Source organism: Bufo gargarizans, chromosome 4 (genome assembly GCF_014858855.1).
Source record: "Bufo gargarizans isolate SCDJY-AF-19 chromosome 4, ASM1485885v1, whole genome shotgun sequence".
NCBI lineage: Eukaryota > Metazoa > Chordata > Amphibia > Anura > Bufonidae > Bufo > Bufo gargarizans.
In genome coordinates, this window is record NC_058083.1 from 62,643,981 (window position 1) to 62,664,676 (window position 20,696).

The 20,696-nt window shown below is 48.8% G+C and overlaps 1 protein-coding gene and 1 long non-coding RNA gene across 2 annotated transcripts in view; both read right to left on the minus strand.

The window, feature by feature from the left end:
• The window catches only part of LOC122935208 (zinc finger protein 397-like), a 1,371,324-nt gene that overhangs the window by 918,171 nt on the left and 432,457 nt on the right, over positions 1-20,696 (minus strand). The gene's annotated exons all lie outside the window — the stretch shown is intronic.
• On the minus strand, positions 1,664-13,653 carry LOC122933943. The gene is made up of 3 exons (XR_006388607.1): positions 13,417-13,653; positions 10,464-10,587; positions 1,664-1,716 (listed from the first exon to the last, which is right to left on the minus strand). It is a non-coding gene; the product is annotated as an uncharacterized LOC122933943 (long non-coding RNA).

Genomic DNA, 20,696 nt, shown 5'->3' on the forward strand with positions numbered 1-20,696 from the left:
CTGGAGAAGATGGGGCAACAAAAGATACAGAGCTGGGGGTATCAGCAGGATGGGGGGTTTGTGTACGTTGGGGAAAGGCAGGGCAGAGGCTGGAAAACTGAGGAGCCCAAGATGTCTCTGTTGTAAAGCTTGCAGACACATTTGGGAATGAAGATGCCATAATAGTGGTCCGGGCTAGATGGAAGAGTGAAGGACTCCAGCCAGAGAACATGTGCATCAAATGTAAGTTACTATTAATGTCAGTTATTTACTGCACTGTATCTGCCACTATACGGTCCCTGTATGGGGGGGTAATACTGGTCATTGTGCAGTGCTTTGATCCAGTAACAGTATGGCAGTATTATTCAGTCATGGTTTAGTGGTAGTGGTCATGGTGTAACCGGATGCCCACTTAGTCGTTGGCTGTGTTTTCTTCCTCTGTTCTGAACCCATACGTGCTCCTCTGTCATTAAACCTCTTCAAGACAAAGTACGTTTTAGTTTTTTGGGCTTTTCGTTTTTTTTTGTGGTGTGGAATAAATAACGTGATTGTTTAATATTCTGGATGAAGGTGACAGTTTTCATACAAAATGTGGAGTAGGCGGTATGAAGGAACATTTTATTAAACTTTCTCTTTTTGTCCCACTGGGGAACTTGCACGTGACTACTGGATATGTCTGTCCTGCGGTGGCTTCTGCCGGTCAGCGCTCTCCTATTGTCCAACGCTCTCCTGCTGTGTGACCACTGACCACGTTCCCACCCTAGATTAACAGTGACTGTTCCTAAGGAGACACCAGCATCACATGCATGTTATGTCTGTGCTACTATATCTCCTGTGTGCCATGTAACTGCACCCACGTATGATACAATATGTGATATGCCATGCTATGTGTCTTTAAGCTGTTAGATGGCAGAGATGAAAGGGTAAATGCATCGCTGTGGATACGACACCCTGTATTATGGGAAATGTGTATTAGTGGTGTCACCGGTAGCTGAAGTGTTAAATTACCTGCTGTTCAGATTTTAAGTCCACAGCATGTCCATCCAATGCAAAAAGTGAAATCTGCTTGTAACACATGTGTGGATTTTGCTGCAGATTTGGTTCAGATTTTGCAGAAATGTCTCATGTGGCCTTTCCCTAACTAAGTCTGTTGCCACACGTCAGATGAGTAAATATTCTTAGATGCTGTGGTCGCTATTGACAATGGAATCTGAGGGGTTAAACAGCTTTGATCTGTTGCCTCCAATCCTGTCAGCAGGGAGGTCTCCTCTGTATAACACAGGCAACTCCGCGTATGGGGCGGCCTCAGCCTACTTTACTGGAGCTCTAAGGTGGAGCCTCACCTGGAGAAACCTCCCAATTCCCTTCCTCCATTCATGATTCCATACCTGTGGTCACATGGACTGGAATGTCCTCCTCCACCTCACTCTTACACGGGGGATCGCCCATCATCCGCTCTTCTTCATCCTCCACTTTAATATCAGTCACATCTTCCCCCTGATTTGTCATCTGTAACAATTCAGGACAATACAGCAGACAGGTGGGAAATCTAACAGATCCACATAAGAGACCCCCACAATCTATGACCCCTCTATGACTGCAGGACCCCCCTATATAGATGTGTATAGGGCTCAGCTCCATCTACCTGATGGTCCTCTGGGAGCTTCTCCTCTGGACAGTCCTGGGAATACAGAGGATGGGGACATCTCTCGGGGGGATTTCTGCTCCTGGATCCATCTGTGGAGACACAAGCACACAGTGAGTGAATACATGGCCTCCTGTAGATCTGTCTATAGATCAGACTCTTCTCTCAGCTCCTTCACTTCTAGGTTTAGTGACCGGGGTCTAAACAACAATGGTCTGCTCCTCACCAACTTTTTACCAAACCCCAAGATAATCCAGACACCCCACATAGAAATCCCAGGCCTACGAAGGTAAATTAACTTTCAGCAGGTGGAAGAAACTCAGACATGGACGGATTTAGATGGGGTCGTTTGGCGGAGAAAACCTAGATCCAAATCTGGCTGGGAAATTAACTGAACTCATTTGATTAATTGCCATTTCTAGGTAGCGTGATTAAGGATTTGCCCAGAATCGTCAAATGGAATTCACCCCCCGCCCCACAGCATGAGTGAAGAGGAAATATTTCCATAATATTTCAACTCAGCTGAATATTGAATGTCGCTGAATATTGAATGTCGGCTCCCGCACCTCAATAGACAGTGTTGGGGGGGTCACTAGAGCTCTGTAGTGTGGCTGCTAATAACACAGGGCCTGTGATTGCTGATGGAGGAGGCCATATGTACTGATGGAGATCTGCTCCACACATGGTCCAACTCTAGGTGACGAGATTCACGGTATCCCCCAGGTTCAATCCTCCCGAGCCTATATTATATGGATCTATACTGCCATAGCTCTCACAATACTATAAACAAATTCAGTGTGAATATAAAACTGGCCATCTCTATCTGGAAAAGTTTGGTGACCACTAGAGATGAGCAAATCGAAGTTGACAAAGTGGAATTTAATCAGAATTTCATGAATATTTCCTCGCGCTTCATGGTAACGAATCCAATTTTTTCCTAAAATGGCTGCTGCACGTGTTAGGACATGGAGCAAAGAACTCTGGGAACGAGGGATCACCCATAATGCCATGCATGCAGCCAATCAGCAGCCAGTCAGCCCCCGTGATGTCACAGCCCTATAAATAGTCTCAGCCATCTTGGATTCTGCCATTTTCCAGTGTGCTTAGTGCAGGGAGAGACATGACAGGCGCTAGGGACAGTGCGAGGAAAGACTTTATTGTGCGGAAAAAATCTATTTACAAGTTCTGGGAAAGATCATTCAAGGTTAGGAAAAGGATAGGGAGGAATCATCTACACTATAAAAGGAGAACAAGGTGCAATAGGAGTCCACAGCCTGGGTAATAGGAGCGATTCTATTACACCTTGCTGCACTTATTGGGGATACAAATTGCTGTTATACTGCTGCTTTTAGGTTTGCAATATATGATACATCAGTAATTCCAGCAAACCTTGCTTGTTTTTGGGGTGCAAGTGCTGTGTGATACAGCCACTTACAAGGGGTATATTAATAGGAACTATACATATGTCCTATAGTCGTTTAGCGGTGAACGTACATTGTTTTATACACATTTTTCTGATGTAATAATAAAAAAAGTATGGCTAATTAGCCGTTCAGTGGTGAACGTACATTGTTTTATAGACATTTTTCTGGTGTATCAAGAAAGAAAAGTAGGTCTAATTAGCCGATCAGCAGTAAATGTACATTGTTTTATAGACATTTTTCTGGTGTATTAAGAAGAAAAAAAAGGGCTTGTTATTAGCAATTTTGCGGTGAACGTACATTATTTCATCGACATTTTTGTGGTGTATTAATAAGAAAAAAAGTACCTCTAGCTAGCCGTTCAGCGGTGAACATACATTGTTTCATAGCTATTTTTTGTGGTGCATTAATAATAAGGAAAAAAAGGGCTTGTTATTAGCTGTTTTGCAGTGAACGTACATTGTTTAATAGACATTTTTGTGATGTATTAATAAGAAAAAAAGGCGTGTTATTAGCCGTTCAGCGGTGAATGTACATTGCTGAGGAAAGGCCTGAGCTAGCTGTCCCTCTCTCTCCAGAAGGCTGGTACCCTGGTCCAAGGCTGGTGTTCCAGAGTCTGTGGCAGCGTATCCCCGTCTCAGCATCTTCTTCTGGTCACTCAGTAGTCAGTCAGTCTTCTCTTCCAAGCACTGGTCCCTAACTGCAGAACACTAGGGGCTCTGACTGCTCTCCTTATATACAGTTTTTGCTAGACTAGAACCTTCTAGTGGGAGGGGTGAGTGGAGATACATTGTTTCAGCTCCCGTCTGGTATAGACTTACATTACAGCTTCAATGATACCTAATGGCAATGACACAGCAGGTTCTCCAGACAAAAACAAGTTTCCAGACATAACAACATGGCTAAAACCAGACATTTAAAAGGTCAGACTGTCTGCTCTTTGGTGGTAAACAAGTCTGTTTTTTCCCTCCAAAACATGGTCTTCTTTAAACCCTATGGCAACTGTGGAAAATTACTAGCTTCTCAATCAAAGCCCTAACAGTCTCTCAGAATTCATTAACCCTTTCCACAGAGCCATGTAAATACAGTGATAAGGAACAGGATATACAGCCAGGTCCATAAATATTGGGACATCGACACAAGTCTAACATTTTTGGCTCTATACTCCACCACAATGGATTGAAATGAAAACGAACAAGATGTGCTTTACCCGCAGACTGTCAGCTTTACCCGCAGACTGTCAGCTTTAATTTGAGGGGATTTACATCCAAATCAGGTGAACGGTGCAGGAATTACAGCAGTTGCATCTGTGCCTCCCACTTGTTAAGGGACCAAAAGTAATGGGACATAATAATCATCATAAATCAAACTTTCACTTTTTAATACGTGGTTGCAAATCCTTTGCAGTCAATTACAGCCTGAAGTCTGGAACGCATAGACATCCCCAGACGCTGGTCTCATCCCTGGTGATGCTCTGCCCGGCCTCTACTGCAACTGTCTTCAGTTCCTGCTTGTTCTTGGGGCCTTTTCCCTTCAGTTTTGTCTTTAGCAAGTGAAATGCTCAATCGGATTCAGGTCCGGGGATTGACTCGGCCATTGCAGAACATTCACTTCTTTCCCTTAAAAAACTCTTTGGTTGCTTTTGCAGTATGCACTGTAATAGTCCAATGAATAGAAGTGGAGGCAGCATGTCCAGTACAACATGCACTGTAATAGTGACAGCTCTTTGGATCTCATCTTGAGAGTTGACAGCAACAGATTTCAAATACAAATAGTTTGTATTTCAAATCCATTGTGGTGATGTATAGAGCCAAAAATGTTTGAATTGTGTCGATATATCATAACATATGTATATAAAATGCAGTTACACAGTATTAAACCGTGCAAGTTAACCCTTTTTAAGAGAAATAAAGTAAGAAGTTTTAACTTTGCATAGGGGAAATAGGCAAATGTCCAAATGTCAAGGTACTCCCTGCTCCAGGGCACTACACCTCCGAGTCCTCTACCGAGTGCTCAGCCTCCACTGCAGGGACAATTCACAGTGCTCCTCCAGCATACCACATGTGCAGGGCATGGCGGTGCCACGCTGTTTTGCACCTAGTTTGCTCTGCGTCCTTGATCAAGGAATCCTGGCTTTCTCCTCGACAACTCAAAATCTGACCCATGGTCACCGATAATGGTTAGAACGTGTTGTCAGCGCTGCATCAAGGGGGTCTGAGCCAGGCGTCCTGCATGGCGCACGTGTTCAATCTGATTGTAAAGAGGTTCCTGAAGTGTTCCATCCATCTGCAAGACATCCTGAAAATGGCCAGGAAACTGTGCATGCCCTTCAGCCACTCTTACACTCAAAGCACACCCTCCTTGAGCTGCAAAGGCAGAATGGTGTTCCCCAACAATGGCCGATATGCAACGTTTCCACCCGTTGGAACTCCACACTCCATGTTGGGCCGACTATATGAACAGAGAAAGGTCATAAACGATTTCCTGATGATCCAAGCAGACAGGAGTACTCCCCTGTGTAACTTCGATGTCAGCCAGTGGCAGCTCATGCGTGACACCTGCCGTTTGCTCCGGCCCTTTGAGGAGGCCATTTTATTTGTCAGTCGCCAGGACTACGGGATGAACAACGTAATTCCACTGCTTCATGTCCTGAAATAGATGCTGATAAATCTGGCTGGCTAGGGGACAGGAGATGTAGCGACTACATCTCACGGCCACATGAGCCCTGTGGGGGCTGAACTGGAGGGACATTCGTACACAAGCAATGCGTAGAGAAATGGGTGGTTTTTCTACACAGTTGACAGGAGAAGAGGAGCAGCCAGAGGAGCTACAGGGCAATGAGAAAGACGAGGCAGATGGCCCAGACACACCATGGCAGTATGCAGTAGAGATGGAGGCAGGGAGTCCTTACGAGTCACTTGCGCAAATGGACCGATGCATGCTCAGTTGCTTGCGTAGTGACAGCCCAATTGTCACCATTCGGCAGAGGACTACTGGCTCTCCAAAATGGGGGGCCTTTTTTCCACCCGCTGAGAGGGACGACAAACTGAACTACTATTAAGACATCCTATGTAGTCAGTTGGCCGCTGCCTATGTGCGCCATCGTCCATCCTCACGCAGGTCTGACCGGAGGGGGGGGGGGGCTCTGCGCTTACATTCTACTGCCAAGGCTGCTGGGGGAAGGGGGGGGGGGCAGGAGCAGTACCAGCTCCATCAGCAGCAACTTAAGTCTAGAGTCGCTGATGAGCATTTTTCTTCACCTGCCTAGTAAAGAAACTACGCGCCAGTAGCTAGACATGGAGCAGAACCTGAACCAGCAGGTTGTGGAATACTTGGACTGCACCCTGCCACATCACATCAAAGATCCCCTGGACTACTGAGCAGCCAAACTCAATTTGTGGCCGCAACTGGCCGAGTTTGCCCTGGAACAGGCTTTTCTGCCCGTCCAGTAGTGTGGCATTAGAGCGGGTGTTTAGTGTGGCAGGGGCCATAGTTACCCCAAGGAGAACTCACCTGTCTACCCAAAATGTGGAGAAACTGACCTTTGTGAAGATACATCAGGCGTGGATCAGCCACACACAAATCAGACTAGATCATCCATGGTGCCAACTTTGTCAATAGAGACCTGTTTCTTCTGGCTATCTGCTTCAGCTACTATTCTGATGATGCCACCCACCTGATGGCACACACATGCTGCCAGTTGCTCCTACTGTCACCCACCATCTTCAGCTGGTACTGGTCTTGCCCCCTACCTCCCCACTCTGTCGTTGGGCCACTCTGTGGTCTCTTCATGCTGCTGCCACCTCACCACTCTGTTACTGAGCCACTGTGTTTACTCCTCATGCTGTTGCCACCTCACCACTCTGTCATGGTGGCACAACTTGTTTCAGCTTCTAGCAGAACATTAAAATCTTTGTGGAGTCGGCTGACGACGGTGTAAAAGGAGTGCGCTTCTTCTTGGCGCTAACATCGACCTGTAAGGCTGAGTTCGTACTTGAGTTTTGGCCCCGTGACTGCCCAAATAAGTGAAGTGTGCAGTGATTCTAAGAGCGACCCCTGTCATCTGCATGTCATACGGACTCATAGTATTGTTTCACTACCACAGCAGACTCCCTATGCGTGTTACTACAAGGCAGAGTGTTCTGCACCGCTATACAGGCATAGTGCTCTACACCGCTATACAGGCACAGTGTTCTACACCGCTATACAGGCACAGTGTTCTACACCGCTATACAGGCACAGTGTTCTACACCGCTATACAGGCACAGTGTTCTACACCGCTATACAGGCACAGTGTTCTACACCGCTATACAGGCACAGTGTTCTACACCGCTATACAGGCACAGTGTTCTACACCGCTATACAGGCACAGTGCTCTACACCGCTATACAGGCACAGTGCTCTACACCGCTATACAGGCACAGTGCTCTACACCGCTATACAGGCACAGTGCTCTACACCGCTATACAGGCACAGTGCTCTACACCCCTATACAGGCACAGTGCTCTACACCGCTATACAGGCACAGTGCTCTACACCGCTATACAGGCACAGTGCTCTACACCGCTATACAGGCACAGGGTTCTACACCGCTATACAGGCACAGTGTTCTACACCGCTATACAGGCACAGTGTTCTACACCGCTATACAGGCACAGTGTTCTACACCGCTATACAGGCACAGTGCTCTACACCGCTATACAGGCACAGTGTTCTACACCGCTATACAGGCACAGTGCTCTACACCGCTATACAGGCACAGTGCTCTACACCGCTATACAGGCACAGTGCTCTACACCGCTATACAGGCACAGTGCTCTACACCGCTATACAGGCACAGTGCTCTACACCGCTATACAGGCACAGGGTTCTACACCGCTATACAGGCAGAGTGTTCTACACCACTATACAGGCACAGTGTTCTACACCCCTATACAGGCACAGTGTTCTACACCGCTATACAGGCACTGTGTTCTACACCGCTATACAGGCACAGTGCTCTACACCGCTATACAGGCACAGTGTTCTACACCGCTATACAGGCACAGTGTTCTACACCGCCATACAGGCACAGTGTTCTACACCGCTATACAGGCACAGGGTTCTACACCGCTATACAGGCACAGTGTTCTACACCGCTATACAGGCACAGCGTTCTACACTGCTATACAGGCACAGTGCTCTACACCGCTATACAGGCACAGTGCTCTACACCGCTATACAGGCACAGTGCTCTACACCGCTATACAGGCACAGTGTTCTACACCGCTATACAGGCACAGCGTTCTACACCACTATACAGGCACAGCGTTCTACACTGCTATACAAGCACAGTGTTCTACACCGCTATACAGGCTCTCTGTAGCAAGGAAATAGCCGTTTTTTAATGCTATTCATCACGAATAAATTCTGATCGAATCTTTTTGGAAAATTCGACAAACCGACCGAATCGATTTTTTTTAGCAATTCGCTCATCTCTAGTTACCACCAAGTGTGTATTCCGGTGTAGTTATCTCTGCTTGGCAGGGGTCTCTACATGCTGGGTGACAGCTGGTGAAAGACTTATTGGTGGTCACCCATCTTCAGGGGTAGATCGAGAATTTTAAGTGGCACTGGAAAAAAAAAACTAAAAGTGGCCCCATATTGTAGGTGGGGGCAAAAAAAGTAGGTGGGGACAACTGAAGTAGGCGGGGCCTGCAATACTGTAGTGCAGCACAGAATTTCACAGGACAGCACAAAATACTGACGCCCTCACCACAATATTCAACTGTATCACCATCATGAGGACAGTAATATAGTTGAGTTCAGGAGGCACCTGTGGCCGTTGAGCATCAGATCATTATGTATCTGGCCTGTGGCCATCAAGAGGGCTTGAGTGGCCCCCTGGGCATCGGCCCACCGGGAAACCTACCTGTAGGGTCAATAGCCAATCCGACCCTGCCCATCTTAGAGGAATGCGCTAGGACTTATTGGAGGTGTTATTGAAGCCTCTGAGGCCACCTGACCACCTGTGTAATTACCTGCAGCCCTCCCATCCCGCAGTTAACCCTGGGTTGACTGGGCCTGTTTCCACCGAATGACCACACAATTTGTTTCATGTTCATGGAGCAGTGGCTTTTTATTCTCCCATCTCTAGAGTTGTACATTGGGTCATTTTCAGCAGGACAAGTTGTATTTTTAATTCGGACCGTTTTGCGGTACGTGCAATTTATAAATTTTTATTACAAATAGTAAATTGCTGTAGACCGCAGAGGACAATGACCTGGTGCAGCGGTCATGTGCCGTTTTCAGGTGTGTCACCACTGTGCGTTGTACACAGTACTGGAGGAACGCGCAGAGAACGGCACTGGAGAAATGGGCGATGTATCATGGCTTGTTATGTTAAGCCACTGTAGGGGTTGGAGATTTGTAATTATCGCAGAGAATCCCTTTAAGTCCTAGAATTCTTTTAGATTGTTTAGCAAAATAAGAAAATTGAGACTTGTCCAGAAGTTAAAAATAATTTGGATGTTATTTTTAGGCCACATCCCCCAGACCTGTATGGAATAGATTTCAGGTGCAAAAACTTCTACAAACCTGCCATGTGTGCACACACCCTAATGCAGCAGTACAGTAAAGCGAGGAACGTGTGTGTGGAGCTCAGGGATCGGCCGCTGATCAGGGACGTCTGTCACCCCCTCAGGCTGCCCGATTCATCTGCACCCCCCATGTCACCCCACTCCTATGTATCCTGGAGCAGATCCTCACAGTAAGAGAAAACTGAGCCCATGACATATTGTGGAGCCTCGGCAGCTAGAACACTCCGGGCCGTACATCTACTGCTAGAAGACACATGTCCGCTCTGACAGGACCACAGACTGGAGGAGGAGGGAGAAGAGCCCGGTGATCCCACCTTCTCCTCCAGTCACACATAGCACCTTGTGTCTTCTCTGCTTGTGGAGTGACTAGAGGATCCCAGACATGAAGGGAGGAGAACTACTGGAATAAGGATGTGTTCACACCACGTCTGAGCCTTCCATCATAGGTAGATATCAGGAGGGTTTCCTAACGTAGATCTCTGATAGAAGGAGGTGACGTCTCCCCTGTACAGTCCTATCATTCTATATAGTCACACAGGGGCAGACGTCACCCATAGGCCCCATGTATACGGCACAGCGCAGGTTTTCCTGCAGGGTCCTCTGTATAGAATAGTGTCATCTACTGTACCGGCCGATGGAGGCCAAGAGGACACTATATCTGTCAGGAGGATGGAGCCTATGGAGAAGTGTGATGTAAATGGGAAATGTAGGCTCTAACGTGATGTGACCGGAGAATAACATGTGGAGCTCCTACATTACATGTCATTACACGCGTGTACACACTGCACATGACCGGACTGAGGCTCTAACACGGCCTGTTCTCACCTCGTCTCTTCTTACCTGGTGATGTCAGAGGTCGGGGAGCTTCCATCATGGCTTCCTTGTACAGTTCCTTGTGTCCTTCTATGTACTCCCACTCCTCCATGGAGAAATAGACCGCCACATCCTGACACCTTACAGGAACCTGACAACACAATGACACCGTCATTACCCAGACCCCTCCAGTGCTGTTACTGGCCTCTATTAGGGGTTGTCCCTTTCTTATTGTAGGGTTATATGTTCCTCCACTCTTGATAGCTAGGGTGGCATTACTTCCTACCGTCCGCTTTTTATGTGGGTGATTTTAATGCTACCTTGGATAGTGCACTGATAGATCATATCCTCAGCCCAGGCACAGTCTGGGTCTATCTAGGTGGGCTGCAGAATACCTTCTCCATGGCATCTCAGACCATGCGCTACTGCAGATTGTTTGCACCCAACTAATTATGCAATGGCGCCTTAATCCCTTGTAATAATAGGACCCGGCTCCATACTGGCCGGTGTCAGGGGGTCTCCTCAGTAACTATAACCCCCAGCATGCACTGCGTCTCTCCTGACCTGACAGGTAATAATCGGACCCGGCTCCATACTGGCCGGTGTCAGGTCTCCTCAGTAACTATAACCCCCAGCATGCACTGCGTCTCTCCTGATCTGACAGGTAATAATCGGACCCGGCTCCATACTGGCCGGTGTCAGGAGGTCTCCTCAGTAACTATAACCCCCAGCATGCACTGCGTCTCTCCTGATCTGACAGGTAATAATAGGACCCGGCTCCATACTGGCCGGTGTCAGGAGGTCTCCTCAGTAACTATAACCCCCAGCATGCACTGCGTCTCTCCTGATCTGACAGGTAATAATAGGACCCGGCTCCATACTGGCCGGTGTCAGGAGGTCTCCTCAGTAACTATAACCCCCAGCATGCACTGCGTCTCTCCTGATCTGACAGGTAATAATAGGACCCGGCTCCATACTGGCCGGTGTCAGGAGGTCTCCTCAGTAACTATAACCCCCAGCATGCACTGCGTCTCTCCTGATCTGACAGGTAATAATAGGACCCGGCTCCATACTGGCCGCTGTCAGGAGGTCTCCTCAGTAACTATAACCCCCAGCATGCACTGCGTCTCTCCTGATCTGACAGGTAATAATAGGACCCGGCTCCATACTGGCCGGTGTCAGGAGGTCTCCTCAGTAACTATAACCCCCAGCATGCAGTGCGTCTCTCCTGATCTGACAGGTAATAATAGGACCCGGCTCCATACTGGCCGGTGTCAGGAGGTCTCCTCAGTAACTATAACCCCCAACATGCACTGAGTCTCTCCTGATCTGACAGGTAATAATAGGACCCGGCTCCATACTGGCCGGTGTCAGGAGGTCTCCTCAGTAACTATAACCCCCAGCATGCAGTGCGTCTCTCCTGATCTGACAGGTAATAATAGGACCCGGCTCCATACTGGCCGGTGTCAGGAGGTCTCCTCAGTAACTATAACCCCCAGCATGCACTGCGTCTCTCCTGATCTGACAGGTAATAATAGGACCCGGCTCCATACTGGCCGGTGTCAGGAGGTCTCCTCAGTAACTATAACCCCCAGCATGCACTGCGTCTCTCCTGATCTGACAGGTAATAATAGGACCCGGCTCCATACTGGCCGGTGTCAGGAGGTCTCCTCAGTAACTATAACCCCCAGCATGCACTGAGTCTCTCCTGATCTGACAGGTAATAATAGGACCCGGCTCCATACTGGCCGGTGTCAGGAGGTCTCCTCAGTAACTATAACCCCCAGCATGCACTGAGTCTCTCCTGATCTGACAGGTAATAATAGGACCCGGCTCCATACTGGCCGGTGTCAGGAGGACTCCTCAGTAATTATAACCCCCAGCATGCACTGCGTCTCTCCTGATCTGACAGGTAATAATAGGACCCGGCTCCATACTGGCCGGTGTCAGGAGGTCTCCTCAGTAACTATAACCCCCAGCATGCACTGCGTCTCTCCTGATCTGACAGGTAACATTAGGACCCGGCTCCATACTGGCCGGTGTCAGGGGGGTCTCCTCAGTAACTATAACCCCCAGCATGCACTACGTCTCTCCTGATCTGACAGGTAATAATAGGACCTGAGCTCCATACTGGCTGGTGTCAGGAGGTCTCCTCAGTAACTATAACCCCCAGCATGCACTGCGTCTCTCCTGATCTGACAGGTAATAATAGGACCCGGCTCCATACTGGCCGGTGTCAGGAGGTCTCCTCAGTAACTATAACCCCCAGCATGCACTGCGTCTCTCCTGATCTGACAGGTAATAATAGGACCCGGCTCCATACTGGCCGGTGTCAGGGGGTCTCCTCAGTAACTATAACCCCCAGCATGCACTGCGTCTCTCCTGATCTGACAGGTAATAATAGGACCCGGCTCCATACTGGCCGGTGTCAGGGGGTCTCCTCAGTAACTATAACCCCCAGCATGTACTGCGTCTCTCCTGATCTGACAGGTAATAATAGGACCCGGCTCCATACTGGCCGGTATCAGGAGGTCTCCTCAGTAACTATAACCCCCAGCATGCACTGCGTCTCTCCTGATCTGACAGGTAATAATAGGACCCGGCTCCATACTGGCCAGTGTCAGGAGGTCTCCTCAGTAACTATAACCCCCAGCATGCACTGCGTCTCTACCCATCTGACAGGTAATAATAGGACCCGGCTCCATACTGGCCGGTGTCAGGAGGTCTCCTCAGTAACTATAACCCCCAACATGCACTGCGTCTCTCCTGATCTGACAGGTAATAATAGGACCCGGCTCCATACTGGCCGGTGTCAGGAGGTCTCCTCAGTAACTATAACCCCCAACATGCACTGCGTCTCTCCTGATCTGACAGGTAATACTAGGACCCGGCTCCATACTGGCCGGTGTCAGGGGGTCTCCTCAGTAACTATAACCCCCAGCATGCACTGCGTCTTTCTCCCCATCTGATGGGCACTTACCTTCTATCGTGGGCCACAGTGCGAATGTTCTCCTCAGTCCCCAGAACTGGGGGCCACAACCAGCAAGGGCTGTATATATATATATATATATATATATATATATATGTATATATCCTCTGTATACGGGGTCGGTAGTAATGTATCCTGGGGGCCACAGGGCTCTGCTAATGGCTGATACCAGAGAGAAGAAGAGGCTCCAGACACCACAGCAGTGACTACCGACCAGGACCTGCTCTGTATCTGCTGCACTGCAAGAGCTGAAGGACCTGGGATGATGTTACTGTCATGTGATCAGTGCAGGATGGGGAGGAGCTAAGTAGTGGAGGGTGATGGCATCATGTGACACATGGGGGTGGAGCTTTCAACATAGGGGAAGAATGGATGGATTCGGTGTTGTGTTGCCGCAGCTAAAATCAGTAACTGATAACAGGTTGTTTTTGGTGGCAAGTTTAAAATTTGGTGTTTCACTGTGAGCCGGAGAAATGCTGGGAGTTGTAGTTCTCTCCTCTTATCCCTTGTCCTGTGATATCACATAATAACTGTCTGGACGTTCTGGGAGTTGTAGTTCTCTCCTCCTCCTGTAATGTCCTCTGATATGTCACAGTATAACAGACCGAAACGTGATTTGTGATGTAGCGGGAAGATGTTCTTGCGTCCATTGTATCTACAGTCGTGGCCAAAAGTTTTGAGAATGACACAAATATTAGTTTTCACAAAGTTTGCTGCTAAACGGCTTTTAGATCTTTGTTTCCGTTGTTTCTGGGATGTAGTGAAATATAATTACACGCACTTCATACGTTTCAGAGGCTTTTATCGACAATTACATGACATTTATGCAGAGTCAGTATTTGCAGTGTTGGCCCTTCTTTTTCAGGACCTCTGCAATCCGACTGCGCATGCTCTCAACCAACTTCTGGGCCAATTCCTGACTGATAGCGACCCATTCTTTCATAATCACTTCTTGGAGTTTGTCAGAATTAGTGGGGTTTTGTTTGTCCACCCGCCTCTTGAGGATTGACCACAAGTTCTCAATGGGATTAAGATCTGGGGAGTTTCCAGGCCATGGACCCAAAATGTCAACGTTTTGGTCCCCGAGCCACTTAGTTATCACTTTTGCCTTATGGCACGGTGCTCCATCGTGCTGGAAAATGCATTGTTCTTCACCAAACTGTTGTTGGATTGTTGGAAGAAGTTGCTGTTGGAGGGTGTTTTGGTGCCATTCTTTATTCATGGCTGTGTTTTGGGGCAAAATTGTGAGTGAGCCCACTCCCTTGGATAAGAAGCAACCCCACACATGAATGGTCTCAGGATGCTTTACTGTTGGCATGACACAGGACTGATGGTAGCGCTCACCTTTTCTCCTCCGGACAAGCCTTTTTCCTGATGCCCCAAACAATCGGAAAGAGGCTTCATCGGAGAATATGACTTTGCCCCAGTCCTCAGCAGTCCATTCACCATATTTTCTGCAGAAGATCAATCTGTCCCTGATGTTTTTTTGGGAGAGAAGTGGCTTCTTTGCTGCCCTTCTTGACACCAGGCCATCTTCCAAAAGTCTTGGCCTCACTGTGCGTGCAGATGCGCTCACACCTGCCTGCTGCCATTCCTGGGCAAGCTCTGCACTGGTGGCACTCCGATCCCGCAGCTGAATCCTCTTTAGGAGACGATCCTGGCCCTTGCTGGACTTTCTTGGACGCCCTGAAGCCTCCTTAACAAGAATTGAACCTCTTTCCTTGAAGTTCTTGATGATCCTATAAATTGTTGATTGAGGTGCATTCTTAGTGGCCACAATATCCTTTCCTGTGAAGCCATTTTTATGCAACGCAATGATGGCTGCACGCGTTTCTTTGCAGGTCACCATGGTTAACAATGGAAGAACAATGATTTGAAGCATCACCCTCCTTTTATCAGGTCAAGTCTGCCATTTTAACCCAATCAGCCTGACATAATGATCTCCAGCCTTGTGCTCGTCAACATTCTCACCTGAGTTAACAAGACGATTACTGAAATGATCTCAGCAGGTCCTTTAATGACAGCAAAGAAATGTAGTGGAAAGTTTTTTTGGGGATTAAGCTCATTTTCATGGCAAAGAAGGACGATGCAATTCATCTGATCCCTCTTCATAACATTCTGGAGTAAATGCAAATTGCTATTATAAAAACTTAAGCAGCAACTTTTCCAATTTCCAATATTTATGTAATTCTCAAAACTTTTGGCCACGACTGTATAACACAAGGTCACCTTGTTAATACATTTTGACCGGCGAGAAGATGGTGGGGGTCAGTCTGTATCCAGTAACATGGGCTGGGGTAGCCGATGAACCTAATGAGGTTCTAATGTCCATCTTTGTTGGTGTAATTAATGTATTCATACATACTGGTGGACATGTGACTCAAACATGACGTGCGTGTGGATGACTGGCTAGTAGGGATGAGCGAACCCGGAATGTATAGTTTGGGTTCGTACCTAATTTTGGGGTGTCCGTGACACGGACCCGAACCCGGACATTTTCGTAAAAGTCCGGGTTCGGTGTTCGTCGCTTTCTTGGCGCTTTTGTGACGCTTTCTTGGCGCTTTTTGAAAGGCTGCAAAGCAGCCAATCAACAAGCGTCATACTACTTGCCCCAAGAGGCCATCACAGCCATGCCTACTATTGGCATGGCTGTGATTGGCCAGAGCACCATGTGACCCAGCCTCTATTTAAGCTGGAGTCACATAGCGCCGCCCGTCACTCTGCTCTGATTAGCGTAGGGAGAGGTTGCGGCTGCGACAGTAGGGCGAGATTAGGCAGATTAACTCCTCCAAAGGACTTGATTATTGATCGATCTGCAGCTATGGGTCATTGAGCTGCTGATACTCAATTGCTCACTGTTTTTAGGCTGCCCAGACCGTTTGTCAGTCACTTTTTTCTGGGGTGATCGGCGGCCATTTTGTGTCTTGTGGTGCGCCAGCACAAGCTGCGACCAAGTGCATTTAACCCTCAATGGTGTGGTTGTTTTTTGGCTAAAGCCTACATCAGGGTGAAACTGTCACACCAAGTGCATTTAACCAGCAATAGTCTGTTTATTTTTTGGCCATATACTACATCAGGGGCAAGCTGCGCCCGTCACCAAGTGCATTTAACCCTCAATGGTGTGGTTGTTTTTTGGCTAAAGCCTACATCAGGGTGAAACTGTCACACCAAGTGCATTTAACCAGCAATAGTCTGTTCATTTTTTGGCCATATACTACATCAGGGGCAAGCTGCGCCCGTCACCAAGTGCATTTAACCCTCAGTAGTGTGGTTGGTCAAGCTGTCACACCAAGTGCATTTAACCAGCAATAGTGTGGTTATTTTTTGGCCATATCCCAGTCTAATTCTGTCACTAAACCCATACCTGTCACCCAGCGCCTAAATACTAGGCCTCAAATTTATATCCTGCTAAATCTCTCGTTACCGTTGTCCTGTTGTAGCTGGGAAAGTTATTTAGTGTCCGTCAAAGCACATTTTTTGTTCTGGGTTGAAATACAATTCCCAATTTAGCAATTTCCTAATTTAGTGGTTTCTGCTGTATCAGAGCTATTTGAAATCTATCCGTAAAAGGGTATATAATATTCAAGGTGCACATAGGGTCATTCAGAATAACTTCACACACACACGCTACTGTGCATTTCCAAGTCTAATTCTGTCACTAAATCTATACCTGTCACCCAGCGCCCAAATACTAGGCCTCAAATTTATATCCAGCTAAATCTGTCGTTAGTGCTGTAGCTGGGCGAGTTATTTAGTGTCCGTTCAAGCACATTTCTTGTTCTGGGTTGAAATACAATTCCCAATTTAGCAATTTAAAAATTTAGTGGTTTCTGCTATATCAGAGCTATTTGAAATCTATCCCTAAAAGGGTAGATCATATTGAAGGTGCACATAGGGACATTCAGAATAACTTCACACACACGCTACTGTGCATTTCCAAGTCTAATTCTGTCACTAAACCCATACCTGTCACCCAGCGCCTAAATACTAGGCCTCAAATTTATATCCAGCTGAATTTGAATACAATACATTGGGCCAAATAATATTTTTGTTGTTGTGGTGAACCATAACAATGAGGAAAACATCTAGTAAGGGACGCGGACATGGTCGTGGTGGTGTTAGTGGACCCTCTGGTGCTGGGAGAGGACGTGGCCGTTCTGCCACAGCCACACGTCCTAGTGTACCAACTACCTCAGGTCCCAGTAGCCGCCAGAATTTACAGCGATATATGGTGGGGCCCAATGCCGTTCTAAGGATGGTAAGGCCTGAGCAGGTACAGGCATTAGTCAATTGGGTGGCCGACGGTGGATCCAGCACGTTCACATTATCTCCCACCCAGTCTTCTGCAGAAAGCGCACAGATGGCGCCTGAAAACCAACCCCATCAGTCTGTCACATCACCCCCATGCATACCAGGGAAACTGTCTCAGCCTCAAGTTATGCAGCAGTCTCTTATGCTGTTTGAAGACTCCGCTGGCAGGGTTTCCCAAGGGCATCCACCTAGCCCTTCCCCAGCGGTGAAAGACATAGAATGCACTGACGCACAACCACTTATGTTTTCTGATGATGAGGACATGGGAATACCACCTCAGCATGTCTCTGATGATGACGAAACACAGGTGCCAACTGATGCGTCTTTCTGCAGTGTGCAGACTGAACAGGAGGTCAGGGAGGAAGACTGGGTGGAAGACGATGCAGGGGACGATGAGGTCCTAGACCCCACATGGAATGAAGGTCGTGCCACTGACTTTCACAGTTCGGAGGAAGAGGCAGTGGTGAGACCAAGCCAACAGCGTAGCAAAAGAGGGAGCAGTGGGCAAAAGCAGAACACCCGCCGCCAAGAGACTCCGCCTGCTACTGACCGCCGCCATCTTGGACCGAGCACCCCAAAGGCAGCTTCAAGGAGTTCCCTGGCATGGCACTTCTTCAAACAATGTGCTGACGACAAGACCCGAGTGGTTTGCACGCTGTGCCATCAGAGCCTGAAGCGAGGCATTAACGTTCTGAACCTGAGCACAACCTGCATGACCAGGCACCTGCATGCAAAGCATGAACTGCAGTGGAGTAAACACCTTAAAACCAAGGAAGTCACTCAGGCTCCCCCTGCTACCTCTTCTGCTGCTGCCGCCTCGGCCTCTTCTGCTGCTGCCGCCTCGGCCTCTTCCTCCGCCTCTGGAGGAACGTTGGCACCTGCCGCCCAGCAAACAGGGGATGTACCACCAACACCACCACCACCTCCGTCACCAAGCATCTCAACCATGTCACACGCCAGCGTTCAGCTCTCCATCTCACAAACATTTGAGAGAAAGCGTAAATTCCCACCTAGCCACCCTCGATCCCTGGCCCTGAATGCCAGCATTTCTAAACTACTGGCCTATGAAATGCTGTCATTTAGGCTGGTGGACACAGACAGCTTCAAACAGCTCATGTCGCTTGCTGTCCCACAGTATGTTGTTCCCAGCCGCCACTACTTCTCCAAGAGAGCCGTGCCTTCCCTGCACAACCAAGTATCCGATAAAATCAAGTGTGCACTGCGCAACGCCATCTGTAGCAAGGTCCACCTAACCACAGATACGTGGACCAGTAAGCACGGCCAGGGACGCTATATCTCCCTAACTGCACACTGGGTAAATGTAGTGGCAGCTGGGCCCCAGGCGGAGAGCTGTTTGGCGCACGTCCTTCCGCCGCCAAGGATCGGAGGGCAACATTCTTTGCCTCCTGTTGCCACCTCCTCCTTCTCGGCTTCCTCCTCCTCTTCTTCCACCTGCTCATCCAGTCAGCCACACACCTTCACCACCAACTTCAGCACAGCCCGGGGTAAACGTCAGCAGGCCATTCTGAAACTCATATGTTTGGGGGACAGGCCCCACACCGCACAGGAGTTGTGGCGGGGTATAGAACAACAGACCGACGAGTGGTTGCTGCCGGTGAGCCTCAAGCCCGGCCTGGTGGTGTGCGATAATGGGCGAAATCTCGTTGCAGCTCTGGGACTAGCCGGTTTGACGCACATCCCTTGCTTGGCGCATGTGCTGAATTTGGTGGTGCAGAAGTTCATTCACAACTACCCCGACATGTCAGAGCTGCTGCATAAAGTGCGGGCCGTCTGTGCGCGCTTCCGGTGTTCACATCCTGCCGCTGCTCGCCTGTCTGCGCTACAGCGTAACTTCGGCCTTCCCGCTCACCGCCTCATATGCGACGTGCCCACCAGGTGGAACTCCACCTTGCACATGCTGGACAGACTGTGCGAGCAGCAGCAGGCCATAGTGGAGTTTCAGCTGCAGCACGCACGGGTCAGTCGCACTACAGAACAGCACCACTTCACCACCAATGACTGGGCCTCCATGCGAGACCTGTGTGCCCTGTTGCGCTGTTTCGAGTACTCCACCAACATGGCCAGTGGTGATGACGCCGTTATCAGCGTTACAATACCACTTCTATGTCTCCTTGAGAAAACACTTAGGGCGATGATGGAAGAGGAGGTGGCCCAGGAGGAGGAGGAAGAGGGGTCATTTTTAGCACTTTCAGGCCAGTCTCTTCGAAGTGACTCAGAGGGAGGTTTATTTCAACAGCAGAGGCCAGGTACAAATGTGGCCAGCCAGGGCCCACTACTGGAGGACGAGGAGGACGAGGATGAGGAGGAGATGGAGGAGGATGAGGATGAAGCATGGTCACAGCGGGGTGGCACCCAACGCAGCTCTGGCCCATCATTGGTGCGTGGCTGGGGGGAAAGGCAGGACGATGACGATACGCCTCCGACAGAGGACAGCTTGTCCTTACCCCTGGGCAGCCTGGCACACATGAGCGACTACATGCTGCAGTGCCTGCACAACGACAGCACATTTTAACGTGTGCGGACTACTGGGTTGCCACCCTGCTGGATCCACGCTACAAAGACAATGTGCCCACCTTACTTCCTGCACTGGAGCGTGATAAGAAGATGCGCGAGTACAAGCGCACGTTGGTAGACGCGCTACTGAGAGCATTCCCAAATGTCACAGGGGAACAAGTGGAAGGCCAAGGCAGAGGAGGAGCAAGAGGTCGCCAAGGCAGCTGTGTCACGGCCAGCTCCTCCGAGGGCAGGGTTAGCATGGCAGAGATGTGGAAAACTTTTGTCAACACGCCACAGCTAACTGCACCACCACCTGATACGCAACGTGTTAGCAGGAGGCAACATTTCACTAACATGGTGGAACAGTACGTGTGCACACCCCTCCACGTACTGACTGATGGTTCGGCCCCATTCAACTTCTGGGTCTCTAAATTGTCCACGTG